Source organism: Chiloscyllium punctatum, chromosome 46 (assembly GCF_047496795.1).
Source record: "Chiloscyllium punctatum isolate Juve2018m chromosome 46, sChiPun1.3, whole genome shotgun sequence".
Classification (NCBI taxonomy): Eukaryota; Metazoa; Chordata; class Chondrichthyes; order Orectolobiformes; family Hemiscylliidae; genus Chiloscyllium; species Chiloscyllium punctatum.
In genome coordinates, this window is record NC_092784.1 from 47,952,960 (window position 1) to 47,975,361 (window position 22,402).

A 22,402-nucleotide genomic window follows, 5' to 3' on the forward strand; every position below is an offset into this window, starting at 1 on the left:
TGTAATATTTCTAAGACTCATTGTGATAAAATGAAATTGTGCAATGTTGAATTCATCAGCAATTTTGTTCAGAAATCTTTGTAATACTCTTTTAAACAGTGTGAAATTAATTTGCTGTAAGTAGAACAGTGGCTTCAAATGTTGTGTGTTTGGTTAGAAATGACAAAGTATTAATCAATCTATACCAGAACTATAAACTTGACGTTGCTCTAGCCTTAATTTCTCACCCTTTTTTTACTTGATAAATGTCTGTGCATGTGGCCTTGACCAGGCTGATGCTTCTCCTACTCTGATGTCTGCTGCATGGAGATTGAACCTGGGACCACCATAACTCCTTTCTTATTATTTGTTACTACATGTTGCGTCTTTGCAGGATAATTTGGAAAATGTTTTGATTCAGTTGTGTTCACACTCGGTGAAATAGATGTTGATCACTCCAGGGTATCAGCACGTGACTTGTGCACGTACTGTATTTACTCGTGTGATAGTCAATCTAGTGTAAAGGTCGACCACCTATTTTCACCAAAAAAATCTGGAATTTTCCATTTATCTCATGTAAATGTCGACCCTAGTTCTTCACAGATAATGGGAGTCAGTGTGCCGGTCAAGGTTTCCAATCTGCTGGTCATCATGCTCTGTTCTGGGTCTTCCAGGCTGCCGACTGTTGCTCTGTGTGACTATAATTCATTGTTTTTTTTTATTTGCTTAGAGACCAGTAGTCAAAAAAATTCGACTATTACACTCGTATATACGATAATTCTGAAGGAATGTTGTCGTGCTCCCAGCAGTGTTCTAGATCACAATAAGCAGAAGTCTCTCTGCCAACATGTCATTCAGGTGGATGGAAAAAAATGTATACGCTGTAGAGCAGGGAGTTTTCACTTGCCATTTAATCAACACTTGTTCCTCCAACGCCAAAACAAATTAACTGGCTACTTATTTAGTCACTTTAATTATAGGACCTTGTTCTGGAAGCATTTGTTCTTTTCAGTAAAGAAGTTGTGATCCTATAAAATCTATTATGAAATGTTTGGGATGCCCTGAGGGAATGGCCGTTTGTTGTTATTTCTCGACTAATTTTAAACAGGAAGAGCTGTCGAGGCTGGTATACTGGCATGTTTATTTTTGGTAGACTTCATTTTAAGTGGTACAGACCAAGATTTATGCTGATACTGTGCAATGTTGGTAATGTGGAATGTGTTAATCTGGTTGCATTCCTGCATTTAAGTAATCTACATTTGAAAGTTTTTTTTTTGTTAATGTAAAATGTAGGTAGGCTGTTGGCAGATCAAAAATGACTTCCACAACATCGAAAGTGAATTAAACGTGCTAATGATGAGTGCAAGAATATGAATTGCTGCTACAGTCAGACTCATCTGTTCTTTGTTCCCATCACCCAATATCTGGATTTGTCCTTCGACAAAAGTCCTGTTTGCTGAGAAGTTAACTCTGAAAGTCAGTGTTCAATGCATTGGTGGTGGTAGTTTTTGTAAATCACCTGAGTATAACTAAAATATTCCCCGCCATTTTATGTCATCACATGATTGTGAATATGGCATTTGAAATGTGCTGGCTTTGAAAATCCATAGTTAACAATAGAAAATTGTATGTTATGGTAATATGTATGGTTGATTTTTCTAGTGTTGCATCTAGCATGTTCTAATGCAATTTTAATGTCGACATTAACATTTGTGTAGCTTGCAACCTTTGTTCTATATTTTGCTCCAGCATTATTTCTTTATTTCTGTACATTGAGAAACAAGATGTATCACATGAAAATGTCTGAAATACTTTTAATAGGTGAAGACTTCATTTTCTAATGGCATAAATTCAAGTTCAGAACAGTACAATTTGGAAAATAAGTGTACAAGTTGCATGGTTGAAATGTGGTGTTGTTCTGTAGATACTAGCATGTTCTGGACTGGATTGTGTCCCTGACAGACTTTATTACACGTTCATGACTATAGCTGCACATTAGTGTTCATTTTGTATACGTGGAGTCAAGTCTCTGGTGCTTTCATACCCGACTGCTGATCAGGATAAATTCTTTAAAAGAAAAGACAGGTGGTTGTTTTCAAACTGATTAAATATTCTTTTAATATTTATTCTGGAAGTTAGCTTTGGGGAGAGGGAACGCCAGTAAACTGTTAATGCTAAACAGCGGAATGCATAATTTTTTTGAAATTAGGTGAGAGCATTTAATGTGTTTTTCAGAATGTAAATTTGAAACTACTTGATATTGTGGATGTTAGAAGCTATAAATAGTTAAGACTCTAATATACTTCTAGATATTCAATCATAAACAGGTAATTTGACTTGGTATCCTGTAAGTAAAAAGCCTGAAGACTCTGTTTATAAATTCCTTTATCATTTTCAGTCATACATCCCATCTAATCATTCAATGAAAGCTATACACTCAACTGTTGAATTGGAAGTGAATTCTGCACTCTTGACTCTGGAGCTTCCTCTCCGTCTAAAATGTTCTTTCCGGTGCCTTTATCCTATAGTTAGTATATTCTAAACATTGCTGCAATTTCTCCTGAGTTATCTATAATTGTACTATGACACTAGCCACAAATTCCCTCCCCTTCGCTGCTCCATTGTCAGCATAAATGGCTACGCTGCTTGTTACTAGTCAGCAAGAGAAAATAATACTTGGTTAAATGTGTGGTAAGTGGGTTAGGTGTTTTGGCTCAATCCTTGTTGGTGAAGTATGCTATTGCAATAATGAGTATTTTTGGGTATCTCTTTGTACAATGCCAAATTTTTCTGACAGATTTTAAATACACACTTCTGTTTTGATGGTATATTATATATTTGACTTGAATTCTGTTCGCTTTCCATTTAAAGTCCTTTCAATCTTGCAACTTCAATGTTATTTTTGTCTGGATCTTGGAGCATGGAACAATATTTTAACAAAATTGAATGTAATCTGTAGATGTAAGTATTACGTTTGGGATTAGAATGAGTTGCTGCTAATGAAATAACTATATCTTAACGTTGCAAAATTAAACTGTGGCTCTCAGAAAAAAACCAAGCTTGTTCCTGCATAGATAACTCTTTTCTGAATTAATGGGCATCTGATATTGTTAGGTTCTTTTTTCCTTGAGGTTCTTTTACACAATTGATGCAACTGGAACATGTCAACTTCTGTGAACCAGCAAAGAGATCCATAACACACTTCACAATGCCTGTGAAGCCAGGTCACGGAATCTCTCAGAACAAAGTAACAGTCCTTCCTTTATATAAAATCTTTACATCACAGTCAGTAATGCCTACAGGAGAAATCCCAGCCATCCCCCCCCACAGTCACGTGCCACTCGAGGCAGAATGCAGTGACCTGACCATCTCCAGAAACGATATAATGTATCCCTTTTAATGGTCAGATCTGTTGTGAATCATTTTTTAAAATTATGGGGAGTAGTCAAAATTCCAACTGCAATGTTCTTATTGATTGTGATTAGGAGGGTGGTGCAGTTCTTTTATTCTGAATAACTAGGAATTGCCTCTGAATGCCAAGAGTTGGGAATATAAATTCCTTACAACTACCTGTAAGTTAGAGGCATCCCATCCTCACCTTAGGACATCCAATCTCCGGCAGGTCAGCAGAGCAAATTAACCCTTTAATATCTCACTGTGATTGTTAGGTTGTACACTTACACACTTGGTGCAACAGTAATATGTCAACTTCTGTGAACAGCCAAAATTTATTAAGCAAGTACAAGCTTTTAGAGGATCACTTAACATTCTTTGCAGTGCTTGCGAAGTGTGTCAGGAAAAGCTCTCTGAACAAAGGGACCAGTTTTTCCTTTATACAAGATGTTACATCACCATCAGTAATGCCCAGAAGACAACCCCCACCCACTTCCCCCATTGTCACATGCCAATGAAGACACAATGTAGTGGTTTGATTATTTCCATAAACAGTGCGATTAAATCGCATCTAAATAACAGGAGATGGCTAGTAGGTTTTTTACCTTCTCCCTGCAAGACCCTGTCCCTGGGACATCAAATTTCTTGTAGGTCAGCAGAACAAATTAACCCTTTAACACCTTGCCATTACAGCATTTAAGAAGCACCTGGATGGGTGTATGAATAGGAGGGGTTTGTCCACATTTTGTACCCTTGCCATCCTGGCCCCACATCCTCATAAAGAGGATTTTGTGGGGTTGACAGGGCTCTTTCTGCCATTCTTTCCCTTTTTGAGGTCAATGCCAGGTGTGCTGTGTTTTAAATCAGCTGTTAATCTAGTTCACATTATTTACTGATGTAAAGTACTTCCTCCAACTATTGTTCATCGTGGAGTTCTGATGTATCAACCGAGGGAGGATGGTACTTGGTTCCATACCTGAAGCCACAAGACTTTGTGGGGTCCAGAGTAAGCGTCGAAGACTCCAAGGGCAACTTTTTCCCGACTGCCACTGCGCTGCCACCTCTATTGGATTTGTCCTGCCTGTGGGACAGGGCATATCCAGAGGTGGTGATGGTGGCATCTGGGACATTGTTAGGTATGATTCCGTGAGTATGACTGACAGTCAATATGTTGCTTGACTAGTCTGAGAGACAGCTCTCCCTATTTTGGCACTGGCCCTGTGTGGAAGATTTTATGGGGTTGGCGGGTCTGTTCTGCCATTGTCTTTCCTGTTGGGTAGATCAATGTCAGTAAGCCTGTGTGTTGTAAATCAGCTGTCATTGTAGTTCAAATTACTTACTGTTATGAAATACTTTGAAATGGTTTTCAAATATTGTGAGATGGGTCTTTGTTACAAATTACATTACTGCATGTCACACATTCAGGAAGTTGGTGGTTTTGTCATTTCAGTACAGTCTCTCAGCTTCTACTTTCACCTTTTTTCTTTTGTTTTTCATGAGCATAACATGATTTTAAAAGTCTGGCAGTTTTCCAAACTGTTAGAAAACCAAGCAGTCATTTTGGCATGATGAGCTACAACTCAAGTAGTTACATGGAACTGTGCAACTACTTGAATGTAGTGAGTTAAATTATTTTGTTAATCTGGTAGTATTGTAGTTTCTGAAACTAGCAGCTCCAGAGCTTAGTCTAAATGCTGTGTACTAATTTGGCCTCAACCGGTTTTCCCAACGTTTCTTTTTGGTGAATTAGTTATAAATCTTTCAGGAAGTGGGAACAATAATATCTTGGTCTCATTATCAGCTTCAGTTCTGTTTGCAGTTAAGTGTGAATCTCTTTGTGTGTGTTTATCTTTAATGGAGCTCCAAGAATATTAAAAAAAAACACCTCCTGCCTAACTCTGATATTAGAGTTAATTTCCTAGTTATTCAAAAGTCAATTTACATTGTCATCTCCTACTATTTACATTTTCATCTCCTATTCAGAAATCAGTAAGAACATTACAATTGGAATTTTGAATACTCCTTTTAGTTAATAAAAACTATTCACAACAGATTTGACCATTATTAAGGGATGATTTACATTTTATTGTTTCTGGAACTGTGGTCATTACGTTGTCTTGAGAGGCATGTCTCTGTGGGGGAATGGCCGAGGGTTGTCTTGTGGATGTTACTGACTATGGTGTAACTCTTGTACCATATAAAGGAAGGACTGTTTCCTTTGTTCAGGAAGATCTTTTGACACTATTCCACAAGCCCTGCAAAGTGTTAAGTTTCTCCAAAGCTTGTACTGTACTGTGCCTTTATTAATTTTGGTTGTGAACAGAAGTTGGCATGTTGCAGTTGCAATAAGTATGTAAGAATCATAAGAAAAAGAACATAACTGACGAGGTAACTGAGGTAGTGATGATATATATGCTCACTATTTAGTAGTGAGCTTGACTTTATCAATGTTCACCTGCCAAACTTTAAAATAATGTGTAGTTTTCGGTTTCATTTGGTTGGTAAACCTTTCAGTGGACTTGATGGAACTGCAGCAAGTGAACCTCTGAACAAAGTTTTATTAAGCAAGCACAAGCTTTCTGGAGGAACCCTTAAAATGCTTCACAGGGCTTGCGGAGCAGTGTCAAAGATCTCTTTGAACAAAGGGACAGTTCTTCCTTTGTACAGTACAAGAGTTCCACATTAGTCAGTAACGCCCACAAGACAACCCCTTGACATTCCCTCACAGTCACATGCCACTCAGGACACAATGTAGTGATCACATCATTTCCAGAAACCGTGTAATGTAAATCATCCTTTAATGGCCAGATCTGCTGTGAATCTTTTTAACTGCAGGGAGTAGTCAGAATTTTAATTACAATGTTCTTAATGGTTTCTGAATAAGGGAAGGATATGATTCTTTTACTCTGGATAACTAGGAAATGGCCTTGTGAATGGCTCGAGATGGGAATGTAAATTCCTTACGTTCTATCTGTAAGACAGAAACATACCACCCTACCCTCTGGATATTTAATTTCCTGCAGGTCAGTAGACCGAATTAACCCTTTAATATCTCATTCCTTTATCCTACCATGATAACCATTTGAGATGGTGGATGAGAAAGGCGATACCAGCTTATTCAAAGAATCTTCGAACCAGTGCTTAAGCAAGTAATAGACACACAACGTACAATGATAACAACAAAGGGTACTAGCTTAGAATCCCCAGAATGCTCCAACCTGGGCAAAAAGTGCTCATCAGTAAAGTTCTTAAATCCACAGTCCTTCGTGACCATTCCACCCCCTCCCAAGTTGAGGGGGTGGAGTGGAGTTATCAGAATTACCTAAAATATCCTTCACTAAAGTCCAACCTGAAAACAAAATCCAGTCTGTCTTTGCTTACCACTCCATTGAGAAATCTGAATTCTTGGATATATGTTTAACAAAACTGGCGAGCCTTCGATCCTTGTGGAGGTGCTTCAGATGGAGGATATCAACGCATCTGAGTGTGAAGTGCTGCAGCAGCAGGGTAGGTGAACATAGCATTCTTTGCTTCTGATCTGCTGTTAAATGTAATAAAGCCAACTGGCTGTTGTGAAGTTAGCTTGATCAGCAAGCCTTCATATCCCTTAAAAGATCAAAAGACAAGGTAAGGCTCAACTGGTTGAATGCCCTTGCAATATGAAGGGGGCCAATGAAATCTTAAAAAGAATTGACCCCTAAACGTTAAGTTCTAAAATTCTCTAAAATCCTAACTAAATATCAAAATTATAATGCACTCTTTTTGTAAACACTCTGCATTTTTAAAAAAAAGCAAAGAACTTATGATTCTGACAGCCAACCCGTGCAAATGCGTAAGATACCTCTGATTCCGTAACCGCAGAGTCCTAGGGGATTGAGGGGTTGATTGAGTGAGTGGTAGGTTAAGGAGAGAGGTAAAGGCAAATGCGGTGGCTCAGTGGCTGGTACTGTTACCTCACAGACCAGGTTCTCGGGTTCGATTCCAGTCTTGTGCGACTGTCTGTGGAGTTTGCACGTTCTCCCTGTGTCTGAGTGGGTTTCCTCTGGGTGCTCTTGGTTTCGTCCCACAGTCCAAAGATGTGCAGGTTAGGTGAATGGACCATGCTAAGTTGCCCATAGTGGTAGGTGCATTAATCAGAGAGAAATTGGTCTGGGTGGGTTAATCTTTGGAGGATTGGTGTGGAACTTGGTGGGCCAACTTCTGTGAAGAACCAAAGTTTTATTAAGCGAATAAAAGCTTTCTGGAGGAACTCTTAATACACTTCTCAGGGCTTGCAGAGCTGTGTCATAGATCTCTGAACAAAAGCACTTCTTCCTTCATACAGTACCAGAGTGTCTCATTACAGTCGGCAACACCCACAAGACAACCCCCTGCCATTCCCACGCAGTTACATGCCACTCAAGACACAATGTAGTAATCTCTCAATTTCCAGAAACAATGTGGTGTAAACCATCCCTTAATGGCCAGATCTCTTGTGAATCGTTTTTTTTACTGCAAGGAGTATCTGAATTTTAATTGCACTGTTCTTAGTGATTTCTGAATTGGGGAATGATTATAATTCTTTTCCTCTAACTAGGAAATGGCCATACAGATGAATCTGGCAAGGGATGGAAATGTAAATTCCTTACATTTGACCTGTAAGACAGACGTCCCACCCTAGCCTTGGGACATCCAATTACCTGCAGGTCAGCAGAGCAAATTAACCCTTTAATATCTCACCGATCTGTCTTTGTTGACCATGCCTGATGCTGAGTTCTGTACAGTTCAGCCAGTGAAGAGTTTTACCCCCATTCCAATTGTTAAGTAGTCTTGGCAAACTGAGCAATACTGAGCCAGGGTTGTAGTCAGTCTGAAATACCTTGGTTTGACATGTACATCTGTACATTGAGATGTAGCTAGTAGTGAGGAAGGTTATCTTGCACTGGACGCGTGGCATGTTCAGGATCCTTATCCTTTCAATTTAGTGTACTTGCATATTGTAATATGTGGAGTGAATCAAATTGTCTGAAGACTGACACCTTTTTGGAAACTTTGTACCTTGACAGTTCTCTGAGAGGATGGTCACAAATACTTGTGCGCTCCATGTGTTCTAATCGACTTGTTCACAGATGTAATCATATAGCAGGTTTGCACTTTAACGTGAGGTAGGGACACTGCGTTGGCTGCTCTTGTATTTTTACACTTATGTCAACATTGAGGATGATTATGTTCATGGAGCAGCTACTGCCTCCTGTTATTTAATTGTCCACCACCATTCAGGACTGGATGTGGCTGGACTGCCAAGCTGAGTTGATAGTTGATTGTGGGATGGCTTATATTCTAAACTGCTTAAATTATGTAATGTGCTGCCTTCATTTCATAATTATGTTGTCACCTCTTCTCTCATGTGTTTGATGTCACTGAGTACAGTCCATTCGTACTGATTGAGCTTGCGTTTTGATGCCAGGCCCTATGTTGTGGTGGAATATGATTTTGCTGTTCTGAATCTGTTGTATTTTGGTAGTACAACTCAATAATGAAAAATATCAGTGTGAAGATGCATCTTGATTCTCACCCCACTGATATAAATCATCTACAGCACTGTGCATGCACATAGTTTCTCTTGTACAAGTTCAAGCCATTTAAAATACAAGTATCACTTGAATAAGTCATTGTTTTAGTCATTAAGATGTGGCTCCTACTGGCCAGTTTTATGTTGTCCATCCCAAATTGCCATTAAAGGTGCTGATGAGATGCTGCCTTGAATTGCTGTGGATCTTTGGGACAACTTTGTACAACTGCATAAGTTGCCAGGCCATTTCAGGAGCGGAGAATCATCCACATTGCTATTGCTCTAGTGTGAAGAGATGCTTGCTTGTCCTGAATGTTTCGTGAGGCAAATAGGTTTGACTCATGCTCCAGGAGCTTAATTATCAGACTACTTCAGATTTACCAAACCTATTTAATTAATTGAATTCAGTTTGACAGTTGTAGCTGTGAGATTGAACTTATTTCCGAATTATTAATTAAGGCATCTGGATTACTTGCCCTATAGCATAACTAAAGATGGTTGACACTTTGATTCAATCTGTACATTGTTGCCTAAGCTGAGTATTTCAAGTATTGTCTGTTTTTGCATCATGTTCCTAATATAGCATCTATCTTGTCAAACTTAATCTGCCCCAATATGGATAGCGTCACTGACTTTGAGTCCTTCATATTTGAGGGTGCATGTCGAATTTACTTTCTCTTTAACAGCCAGAAATGTGAGATACAAATATTGAACAGCAGAAAATGCATTTCAGTTGACGAAATGATTTTGATTTTGTAGCAAGTTGGTGATTTTTGTACCTCCAATGTCTTGTGGATCTGCCTGCGAGTGAACAATGCTAATGTACTTTGCCCTGAAGGGATTTACTGTTACACTGCACGTAGAAACAAATTAAGTCATGTTAAAAGTCATCTATCTTGACTGACTTGTGTGCATGTATATCCAGCTCCCTCTGCTCCTACACACGTTTGTATGTGTTCTTTCTGCCAGTCATACAAATGTTCGTCATCTCCCATTTATTTGCCCATTCCATTTTGCCTGTATCCTTTTATGAAGTTTCACCCCCCTCTTGCTCTGAATTTATACTTGGAAATTGTCCCCAACATGCTAAGATCTAGATCATGAAGGGAAGGCCCTCCTTGGAAAACCCAATTACAAACCTTCCTCCAGTCTTAAAAAGTATCCTTTTGACTGTTTCATATCCTTCAGCCAATTTTGTAACCATATCAATACTATTCCTCCTTATTTCCAAGCTAAACGTTCCTCAAGTCGTTTTGTGTCACTGTATTAAATGCCTTTTTGAAATCTGTTTGCTACATCATTTGTATAATACCCTTATCAAGCATCTTACCTCTTGGAGAAATATCCAAGTTAATTGAACCAGCATTTCTCTTAATGCTGGTCTTTCGTAATCAATTCACATTTTTCCATCTGAATATTAATTTGAATGATTTTCTGAAAGCTTCCCACCACCAAAATTAAACTGACTGGTCTGCAGTTGTTGGGCTTTATCCTGAAAAAGGATATAATGTTTTTCACACTACTTGAGCCACCACTTTTGTCAAAGGAAGACAGATTATGGCTGGTGCCCTGGAAATATCTTACATGCAGCTCATCTGTCAAATACCAGTAATAGCCTATCTGTTACTGCTATTGTCAAACCTAAACCCTGCTCGTGAGTTTTCTCCTCTATTACAATGGCTTAAGTAGCATCCACTTTGGTAACACTAGATCGCTTGTCTCATCCTTTTATTGGCCCTACTTTCTTTACCACCTCTTTTACTATTTGTGGCAGATCCTTGTCAAGTATTGGCAAAATAAATGCAAGTGTGCAAACAATTTAAAACTCAAAATAAGCATTGATTGCCAATAAGTACTTGTCAATGCACAAGAAAGATAACTGAATAAATGCCATGAATATACAAAGTTTAGTATTAATGAAATTGCATCCAAGTTTCAATAATGTATTGTACTTGTTTAGTCTGAAGATCACTGATTATCTTTACGAGGTACTTAGTCCGAGGGCAAAGGAGAACCTGAATTGTTGGCCAAGAGAATTACTGTCCGCAGTGGTGCTGAGCTGTCCCACAACAGTTATTTCAATAAAGACCAATACATTTGAAACCAAATCTTGCACCCAAAAAAAGAATCTTGAAGGAAAAAAATCCTCTTTGCATTTCACACGGACCTCGCCTTGCTTCCGGATGGCAGCTGAAGTATGTTTTTGAGCAATGCTGACAAAAGCTTTGCTCTTCTCATGTAGACTTTTAAGCTGTTTTAGCGCACTGAAATTGTACCTATTTGTTATTACTAAAATTAGTTCTAAAACACTTGATGCTAACACAGAACACTGAGGCACGAATTCCTAAGTTGGCAAAAGCACTCCAGTGCTACTAGTCAGTGGTTTGAGGGTATGTAGTATGCTTTTGAGTATTGGTAGGCCAGGAAAACCCTGGTGTACGAGAGCTGCAAAATTATATTCACTTTTAGGCTCTTCTGGAAGAAACAGTCTTAAATAACAGTGAAGTGAATCAACTTATGTATTTCATCCATTGATTTTCAAACTTTTAGTATGTTTATGATGCATAATATGTTATAGGAAATGCACTACTTTTATTGGTGCATGTCATCTCATGCTGTAAGAGTTTACAGTGCTGAAGATGGACATCGAACTTTGGAGCAGGAGTAGGTCATTTGTCCCTTCAAGCCTACTACACCATTCAATAAGGTCATGGTTGACATGATTTTGGTCTTGCTTCACTTTTCTGTCTGAACCCAGATGTTTTGTTGATGTCTGAAAATTCGGGAATTACAAACTGATGGGAGTTTTAATGTTAATCTTATTGTTTACACTGCTTCATTGCAGTTGAAATCAGGTGAGAGATGGTGTCAGCGCAAATTGAGAAAACTGAAAGCAGCAGGTTGTTAGGTTCGCAATTTGCAAACAGTTAAAGTTTATTAAAGCTTGTACAGGCTAGGTGACCCCCTTTGACTCTATTCGCAGGTGCGCGAAGTCGAGTCAGTTTGAAGCACTGAACAAAGAACACGTCCCCGTTAGACCGGTCAGTTGGCCATGCTTTCAGATATTCTGGCTGCTCCCCCACAGTCACATGCCATTCAAGACAGCCCCCAGTTACTCAGTCATAAGTTACTCCAATTCTGGATTAGTGGTGCTGGAAGGGCACAGCAGTTCAGGCAGCATCCAAGGAGCTTTGAAATCGCCGTTTCGGGCAAAAGCCCTTAATTTATTCCTCATGAAGGGCTTTTGCCCGAAACGTCGATTTTGAAGCTCCTTGGATGCTGCCAGAATCTGGTTTCCAGCATCAGCAGTCATTGTTTTTACCCCTTTATAAGTTACCCCAAGTCCAATGGCAGGATGAGATCGTCCTCAGTGATTTATTCAAGTGTTCATGCCCTAATCCTGGGTAATCGTTATGCAGGTGACTTCCTGACTCAAGTGATTTCCCCAAGACCATGCAGGTACTGCATAATGAGCTTCAGGGGATGGCCAGAAAGCATTTCTGGATGGCAGAGATTGAATTATAGCTTATCTTGACAACAGCCGGGAAGTAATAGCAAATGACTATCTAAATGAAGTGTAAATTACAATGGATGGTCATCCACTTTCTTTCTTTCATGATTGTTTGACCCTGTCCAAAGTGCAATTTTCCCCTTTTAATATTACATTAAATGGGAATATCTCTCTAGTAATGTTAAAAGATTAATGCCCAAAATGACAGTGGAAAACAATTGCCAGTTAGTTTATCACCATGACCTTTTCTACTTCAGCTTATTCTTCAGTGCTGCAGTTGAGAGATTTTGGCTTTCATGTTTTGAGTCTGTTAGCACAAATGTGCTTTCCTGAAACCTTACTCATGTCATGGCTCAATGCTTTACTCTATGATCCACTGTTTTGAGGGCTTTGAATTGCACATTTTAAGAAAACTAATTTATTAAACTGCTTTACCCTTCCATTTTCTTTTCTCTTCTGAAGCTGAAATGTTTTTACAGATGTTGGCTACCTCTGGCATTCTGTTGGCAGACATTTCCTCTATTGACCTCATACACACACCTGCTTTCTATCAAGAACTGTTGGATAAGCAGCTGGGAGTTGGTAACTCTGGCTGTGTATTTATTTTTGTACCGTAACCCATGGATGTTAAAAGTCAAAGCACTTCCGGTTGTCTGTTTTAGAACAGTGAACTCAGTGTAGACCTGTGATCATCCTAGCAGATACAGTACTGAATGAAAGTAGACATCAGCATAAATACCACCCTTCCCTGGCTGTTTTCAGTTCCGAAGGGTCACTGGCCTCCACGTTAGCTCCTGTTTCCCTCTGCACATGCTGAGTTGCTCCAATTTGTTTTTGTTTCTATTCAGATCTTTGTTTTATAGTTTATTTTCTTTTCGTGGTGAATTAACTGCTGCATCTATTCAACGTATGCCCAACTTGAAGTTCCCCTTTCTCTAGAAGTATTTCTGTTCTATTCTATCTTTGTTGTTATCATTACTTTTATTCTCCCTCCTAGTATTTTAATAAGGTATTTGCAAAAACTTGCTTACGTCACAGCGTCTCATTCCTTTGGCTCAGACTTAGCCACATGGATTCCAACTGGATTCTCCTCTTTTTGTTTCAAATCATTCAATCACAGGAAGGTCCGTGATGTGCACTGCTTTTCAGATGGCTGTTCTTGCCACATTCTGAGATCCACACTCCGTATCATTTGTCATATATGTCGGTTCCATTTTATTCTTTTGCTCATTTTTCTTTTGAAAAGGAACTGTCTGCCTTTCAGACTTGAGGAATGCAGGCTTCAGCTGCTCAGAGGTACCGGAATCCTGTGGAACCTTCCCCTTCCTTTTTCTTAATTCCATCCCTTCTCCTAATCTATCTCTTTGTCAGCTATTTATGATACTGCTCTCTGCCAAATATGCTGTGCTCAACAAAGGACATGGTGTTCTAATTTTTGTGCAAGGCATGACATTGTATTCTTTCATTTCCTTCATCTCTATGCCCTTTTAATTGGACAAGAGTCCTCTCCTTGTCCCATACACTGCTTCACCTGTCTGAATGCTCTCCCTGACCCTGGACCTCACTGTCTAGCCTCTTGGCTGCACTTGACCTGCTCATTTAGACAGTTGAAGTGCTCACAGTTGCCTCAATCTTTCTGCACACCATGCCTGTTGTTAACTCCCTATGAACTGACTGCATGCTATGCCCTCCTGATCAAACATGCCAAAATGGATGATGCTGTTACTTGGCATCATGACCTTGTTGAGGTTGAGTGCCAGGTCTCTAGTGGCACCTTTTGCTTCCCCAGTCTGTAACCATTGGAGCAGGTTTAAGCCATTCAGCCCATTGATTCTTGATGCCCCACCACTAGATCATGGTTGATATGTCAAGCGGATTCTCTTGCCTTCTCTCTGCAACCTTCGATCCAGTTGCTAATCAAGAAACTACCCATTTCTCTCTCGGAATGCAAGTGCTCCACAAAAATGCATTTATCCATAAAAGTGACCCCCAAGCTTCCAGTTGTTTGCTGCTTCACGCCGACATATTTGTTGCAGGCCTACTGCAGTGCTTTGGTGAGGTTTGACACACAAGCTGGAGCAATGACAACCATTACTTGTCTACCTTTTATGGCCTTCAAGTCTCCATGCGGAGCATGAACACCGCCTTTAGAATGCTTCCTGAACCCAAAGCCTGAACTGTTTTCTCCATACTTGCTGCTAGACCTGCTGGGTTATCTCAAGTTTACTATTGTTTGTTTTAGATTTCCAATAGCTGTAGTTCGTTCTTTTATATTTTCAGTGCATAGTGCCTTACCAGCTAAGCCTATAACAAGCTTCAAGTGAACATGGTCTAATTATAGAGTCATGGAGGTGTACAGCATGGAAACTGACCCTTCGGTCCAACGTGTCCATGCTGAGCAGATATCCCAACTTAATCTAGTAATACCTGCCAGCATCTGGCCCATGTCCCTCCAAACCCTTCCTATTCATATACCCATCCATATGCCTTTTAAATGTCGCAATTGTACTATCCTCCACCACTACTTCTGGCAGTTCATTCCATACACTTGCCACCCTCTGTGGAAAAAGTTGCCCCTTGGGTCACTTTTATAGCTTTCCCCTCTCACCCTAAGCCTTATACCCTCTAGTTCTGGACTCTTTTCCCACCCCAGGGAAAAGACTTTGTCTATTTATCCTATCCATGCCCCTCATGATTTTCTAAACCTGATTCTTCAAGTTGTCTTCCCACAATTCTCACTGTTCACTTTGAAATTGTGTTGTTCACAAAAACTGACAAATATGCATTTTAAAGTGTATGTTCTAGGCAACCAATGTTTAGAAATCCATGTTGCTGGACTTAAAACTGAAGTGGGGATGGTTTTTAATCCTGTGGCTTAAATATATGCTAAATAAACTTGATTGCAGTGAGTGGGTTTGTGGTTTACTTCTAATATTGTCTAGTATTCTTAGAGAAATGGAAGAATAACTACTTTATTATAGTTGAGTATGTCTTGGAAATGGAGAAAGTGAGGAGAGCTGATTCTGGAGATCAGAGTTGACCAGTGTGGTGCTGGAAAAGCCCAATAGATTAGGCAGCATCTGAGGAGCAGGAGAGTTGATGTTTCGGACATACTTTCTCATGAAGGGCTTATGTCCGAAACGTCGAAATGTCTTGGAAATTAATTTGTTTGCTTAAATGATATCTTTTAAAAGAATTAGTTACTTTACTTTCTGCTTATTAGAGGGTGATGTGTACTTAGTTTTATGTATGCAGGGGACCACCGAATATGAATCAGTGGTGAAACTGTAATCAGACACAGTTGATCTTAATCTTCCCATATGTTCGACTGCACATAACTTGAGCTTTAGTGTCACAAATGTCCATGTCCCTAGTTCTGACTCATTCCTTAAGTCTTGCATTTTAATTTTTTGATTTTCAGTTTCCTTCCATTTTCTCTTGAAGGTATTGACTGTCAAGAGTGCACAGTTCACTTAACAGTAGATTTCCAACCAGCCATTCTGTTGAGTCGAAGCATCAGTAGAGGTCAATGCAAGAAAATTGAACCACAGAATCCAAGAGTTGGTACCATGAAAAGGAAGCTATTTTGGCTATTTGCCTGCTCTGGCTGTTTAAGCATTTTGACTTGGTGCCTGTAACTGTTCACATTGAGAGATGTGTAAAGGAACAGAGGGTAGATACAGGTAAAATATTTCACTTGGTTGTTGAATCTTGAACCCTAGGGACGTCATTTAAGAGATGAAAGAGGGTGGTAAATCTGGGGGTATAAAGGGTGGGTGGGTAAAGGCAGTTGAGAGTTTGATCCACCGTGATTGTATTGAATGGCAGAGCAAGCTTAATGGCCTATTCCTATGAAAATAATCATCCAGCACCCTGTTGAGTGCCACAATTAAACCTGCATCCAGCACACTTCAAGATAAGTACATTTTGATTTGGAAGCTTTCTCAATTTGCATTTACCTTTGCAAAGCACTCTTAATGTGTATTTTTGTTCCCAATCCTACCTACCATTCTCATAAAGCTGTTCCCCTCAACTCCTGGGTGTAGCAGGCTTCCCCTAGGTAGTTAGAAGATATCTCTAGCAGATTTAGTTGTTTTGAGAGAAAGTTACCAGATGTACGTTCAGTTATATAAATATTTTCTTTTCTGAAATAAGAATAGAAAATGTCATATACTCCTGTCAGGCAGTATCTGCAGAGAGAAAGAAAGGATGATTACTGTAGGTTAATTTTTGTTTGAACTTGAAATATTAGCCATGTTACAGTTTTACAGCAAGTGTAGAGATAAGAACATGTGGGATGGATCAAAAAGCATAGGGAATCATAAAGCTGGATGCTACTGTAAGGATCCCAAGGTGCCTTATGTTGAGGAAAGTGGCTTGAGCCCTGAGTAGAATAAAAACAAACCCCTGATTATTGTGGTGTTCCTCAGTTTGGTGCAAGGGCAAGAAGAGAAACTTTGAATAATGTCAAGAAAAGGAATCTCTTACATAGAAATAAAAGTGAGTGAGTTTTGGCAAGATGTTTAGGTTTAAAATGTATTTATAGAGTAGTGGTGGTTGTGCTTTAAATAATTATACAGTTGAGATGTTTTGTTTCAAATCTCTTGTGATTTCATGACTTAGTTATTTTTCTTGTTTCTTGTTGGGAGCTTGAATTGAGTTAAAGATGTTAAGGGGGGGATTGATAAAAGTAGATTAATGAAATATATTTCCTTGTGGGTCAATCTAGAGTGAGTGATCATTAGTTTTAGGATAAGTGGTAGCACACCTAAAGCAGATGAAACATTCCTGCTCAAAGGACTGTGAATCTGGAATTCTGTGAAAACGCCAGAATTCAACAGATGTTAAACGTTCAGTTAATTGAAGGAAAGTGATTTTTACTTAATCGGTTAAACGGCTATTGTTAGTTTCTTTTTCTTGAAATTCTTAGACACTTTATGCAACTGCAATACGCCAACTTCTGCGAACATGCAAAGTTTATGAAGCAAGCTTTGGGGGGACTTTTTTTGTTAATATATTTATTAACAAGAAATATCAAGTTCTTGGAAATAAAACCAGTATAATAAAGTGCAAATTACAATAAATTGTCTACTAACTATCAACCTACTCTTATGATTAAAAAACAAAATCTAACACTGCAAACAACACCTATAAATAAATGGCTAATAAAACAAAAAAACACGCAAAAAATAAAATAGCAATGATCGGCGCAAACTCCCAAATAAAAGAATGGGTGCATTGTGTGTGTATATATACCAGTATTAAGTCAGAAGTCCCCCTCCAGCGCTCAGCAAACCGAACCATCCTGGTTAAACAAATGCCCTAGCTAAAATAGCAGACAAATCTGTATCCAAATAACTCAAAAAATAAACACCTGCCATATCTTAGAAAAAAATGTCTGTTGTGTGGTCTACCATGTTTGGGAAAAAAAAATCCAAGGGAATGTGCTCCATAATTAATTTCTGCCATACTAGCAAACCCAGCGGGTTCTCAGACTGTTCTTCAGTGCACAGTAAGTAAGGATATTAAATTGTCTCTTCCATTGCCTGTCTAAAGATAAATTTGGGAGACCTCCGAGGAGAGTTATTGGGTCTACCTTGACTTGGGTCCTTAATACCCTCCCTATCTCTCCCGCCACAGTGCTCGAATAAACACTGAGCATGTGCCATGTCCAGAAATGATGGGTAAGAGTACTTACACACACATTTTACATTTGGGGCACATTGAAGATGCCCTTTTTAAAACTTCTCCAGCTAGTCTGGTGCCAGCTGAACCCTGTGCAGAACTTTAAACTGCATAGCATGTCCTATTAATAGATTAAGATCTTTTGCACATTCTCCCGTATGTCCTTCCATGTTTCAGAAGAGATCTCCACTCTGAGCTCTTGCTCCCAGACCTCACATAACTGGTTAATATCCTACCAGTCTCTGTCACCCAGCAGGCAGTAGAGGGCACTAACAGAGGGTGCTTGTGGAACATTGGAACAACCTCTGTATCAGGCTTATAGGGCTTAGTGAGAAGCGTAGTTTTCTTCTGGATGAAATCCCTAACCTGAAGGAAAGGAAAAGATCTCTAGGCAGCCCGTGTTTGTGACACAGTTGATCAAAATACATCATAACCTCTCCTCCTCCAAACAACATCCCAAACTGGAAACCCCTCTTGCTGCACACAGTTTGAACCCTGAGTCCCTCATTCCTGGTTGGGACCCCAGCATACCAACTATGGGTGTAAGTGGCGAATAAGCACCTGTCACTCTGACGCATCACCCTCCATGCCTTAACCGTACTAATAGCAATGGTGTTCCGGCAGTGGTGCATAACTGTCCTCATCTTATCTATGAACAACAGGTTAATGAGATGGCACCTTTCCTGGGAGGCTTTGATATCTAGCCATATTGAGTCCTGATTGTTACCTGTCTAGTCGTGCACACAGGACAGCAGGGAACTAAATTGATACCTCCTGATGTCTGGGAAATCAACACCTCCCCATCCTTGAGCCAACCACAATTTAGTAAGTTTGTGGGGTGGCCCACAATGCATGCCAAACTAACTAAACCAACCCACAAATTTCTGCAGCATTAACCTGGGAAACATTCCTTGAGGTTCCCAAAGGATTAGCCTTGGATTATTCAAAGTTGAATTTATATCCTGAAATAGCCCAAAATGAATTGATACATTGTATCAGTTGTGGTACGGAGGTCATCGGGTCCAATTTAAAAAAAACTGAAGGACATAATCTTGTGTAACATCAATCCCACTTCAGGACCAGTTGTGTGGATGTTCTGATGAATGACCACTGACAGTGGCTCCATCACCACTACCCCAATCAATCCTAAAGTTCCCAGACTTTACCCCGTTGGTGATGACCGTAGCTCGAGGGTGGCGAGACAAATCATCCTCCCGTTTTTTTCCCCCCCCCCCCCTTTCCCCTTTCCTCCTTCCCTCCCCCCAATACATATAGGAGTGATTGTACACCTCCAACATTGGCCCTGACAGAATCCCTATGAACTCCTTATAAAACTTTACCCCCTCTGAAGTTGTCTAGCTGCCTCCTGTATTTCCTGGGCATTAAGGAGAGAGGTCAGTTCCAAGGTTACCCCTGGGAAGTTTAGATTCTTTAAAAAACAAGGCTTCCATTTTAATCCACTTGTCCTCCTAACCTTCATACTGATACAATTCAGAATAAAAACTCCAAAAAGCCTCATTAATCCTTTTGGCATCCTTGTAAGGACCTCTACACTGTCTCTAATTGTAGTAATGGATTGGGGAGCACGCTTTTTCCTAGCCAGATGAGCTAAACACTTCCCTGGCCTATCCCCATACTCAAACAGCCTTTGTCTAGTAAAAGCAAGTTCGTTCTTTGCGATTTGTGTAAATATTTTATTCAAGGCAGCCCAGAGGGCTGTGATCCGCTGAAGCTTAGTCACCTAAGCTCTGCAAAATGTGCCGCCTCGGCAGTTTTCACCCGCATTTCCAGTAGGTACTTTCCCCCTTCTGTCATTTCTGGCTCATTGAATAGGAAATAGCAAATCCCCTAGCAAAACCCTTAGCAGTCTGCCATAGCATAGACTGACTACTAGCCGTGCCTGAGTTGATGGTCAAGAATTCCTGAGACTCCTTCAAGAAGTACTCGACAAATTTGGAAAACTTAGAGAAAGGGATCCAGACGTCTATACCGCAAACCTCGATCCTCACTCTTGGTCTTCACTTCCAGATGTACTGCCACGTGATCAGTTAGCTGTGTTCCCAATTTTACAACCCATATTCTAGCCGAGAATGATTGAGGGAGCCCAATCTGTGTGAGACATTTTGAGTTTGAAAAAAAAGTGAGGTAGGGTGAAGACTCCTCCAAATATCCACCTGCCCCAACTCTCTGCATAAGTCAGTCATCTACTTGGCCTGCAAAGAAATAGTTGGAGGCCCACTAGGCATCTTGCCCACTGTTGGATCCAAAAGGCAATTGAAATCCCCCCCAAATAATAATGTGTTGTGTTCCAAAGGCACTCCACTTAGAAAAGGTACCAACCAAAAATTTGAGGGGATGTGCCGGAGGACAGTAGACATTTAAAATGCCATACTACTCCCCATGTATCACAAACCAAACCAGCCTTAGGAATCACAAACCATCCTTGCACATCTTTCACCTGCTCTAATAACGTGAGTAGAAGATTTTTCTGGTTAAGTACTGTCACTCCCCTAGTTTTAGTGGTAAAGGATGAAAAGAATACCTGGTCATAACCCCCCCCCCCTGTTGTAGGTTTCAGGTGTTCTCCATTATCAAAATGGACTTCCTGTAACAGAGCGATATCAACCCTTTCCCTCTTCAAGCTGGAAAGCACCTTTTTCCTTTTAACAGGCGAATGACTTCCCTTGATGTTAAAAGGTGCACCATTTAACAAGATACTTAGCCATAGCCCTTTTCAGAGATCCTTGAACCCCTGGGAGGCAGAACCCTGTTTACAATGCGCCGGCACAAGTGAGTCGCAAAAACTACTCTAAAATAATTACAAACAACTACTGCACCAAAGAACTACAAGGAAAACCAGCTATAAAACCTTGAACAGGAGACCCCCGTCCATATGGGGTATTCACCCTACCCATCCCCTCCACATTAATTCCTGAGAGTCTGTCTGGTCCCCAGACTTTCAAGAGGATCTGCTGCTGTGGACTCTGGTGTACCTGCTGCTGAAGGGGAGGATCTTCGTGGCTGTCTGCTTGTTCCTTTTCCCACTCCCAAATATTAACGAATGTGTTCTGTAAGGTTTTGAACTCCTCCAAATAAGTTGGCCAGGGATGGCAAAAAAACACCAATATGCCTTGGCTGTTGGGCAGAGCCGTCCACAGCAGTTCTACAGAATTGCCGCCATCTTGCTGAGTCCCTTGGAGGACCCTTAACACCTGAGACATGGTACATTGGGGAAACTGAGCAAAGGCTGTGGCAGCGGATGAATAGGCACCGCACAATAATCAATGGACAGGAGTGTTCCCTCCCAGTTGGGGAACACTTCAGTGGTCCAGGACATTTGACCTCGGACCTTTTGGGTGACCATCCCCCAAGGTGGACTTTGGGACAGGCAGCAGCGAAAAGTGGCCGAGCAGAGGCTGATAGCTAAGTTCCATACCATAGGGAAGGCCTCAACTGGGACCTGGGTTCATGTCACGCTACAGGTGACCACCATTGCACTATATATGCGCACAGACACACCTGCACACGCGCGCACATGCACACCCCCTTACGGACGCGCACACTGTCATGCATCCTCTGAGAGTTAGACCACTCTACATTCACGTGTGCATTCAACCACCCCCCCCCCCCACTCCAGATAAACACACTCACATGCACCCCCTCACAGACGTAAGACACTGTATATACACATGCACACTCAACCACCCAACCCAGACAGGCGCGCACAGACCCACATGCGTGCACCCACACAGACACATACGTTTGTGGGGTGAATTTGTACTTGCAGAGTTAGATTGTACTTTGATTCATGCAGTTTTTGAGCAATCTAAACATCATGGCAGATTCAGAGAACACGGGGCTAACACCTTCAACATATTGTCTAGCTAACACCAATTGTTACAGTTAACCTGAGAATGCAACTTTTATTTTAAAAAAAATTTGTGATTTACATATGGAAGAAGTGAAACTATCATGGTGTTCGAACAGATGCAAGACTCACCAGAAGGTATTTTTCAATGTATAATTTCAGTTACATCACGCTGTAAACTTTTGCTATAAATTCTGTGCCTTACAATTGTGTCCTCCACAACCACCTGATGAAAGAGTGGCACTCCGAAAGCTAGTGTGCTTCCAATTCACCCTGTTGGACTATAACTTGGAGTTGTGATTTTTAACTGTTTCTAGTTTTGTTTGAATATTGGGAATTGGTCTTTTTTTTAAGACTGCTTGTTGAGAAAAATTGCAGTGTCCTTAACTTTTTAAGACCTGCCAGTTGCTCTTTC

The 22,402-nt window shown here is 40.3% G+C and overlaps 1 protein-coding gene across 9 annotated transcripts in view; it reads left to right on the forward strand.

Moving 5' to 3' along the window:
* The window catches only part of brd4 (bromodomain containing 4), a 182,172-nt gene that overhangs the window by 16,718 nt on the left and 143,052 nt on the right, over positions 1-22,402 (forward strand). Inside the window, exon 1 of one of the 9 annotated variants that reach the window (XM_072564155.1) lies at positions 7,968-8,057. The exons of the other annotated variants lie outside the window; for them this stretch is intronic. The gene's annotated coding sequence lies outside the window, so the exon portion shown is untranslated. Of the gene's footprint in view, positions 1-7,967; positions 8,058-22,402 lie in introns of those variants that run through there. 9 annotated transcript variants of the gene reach the window in all.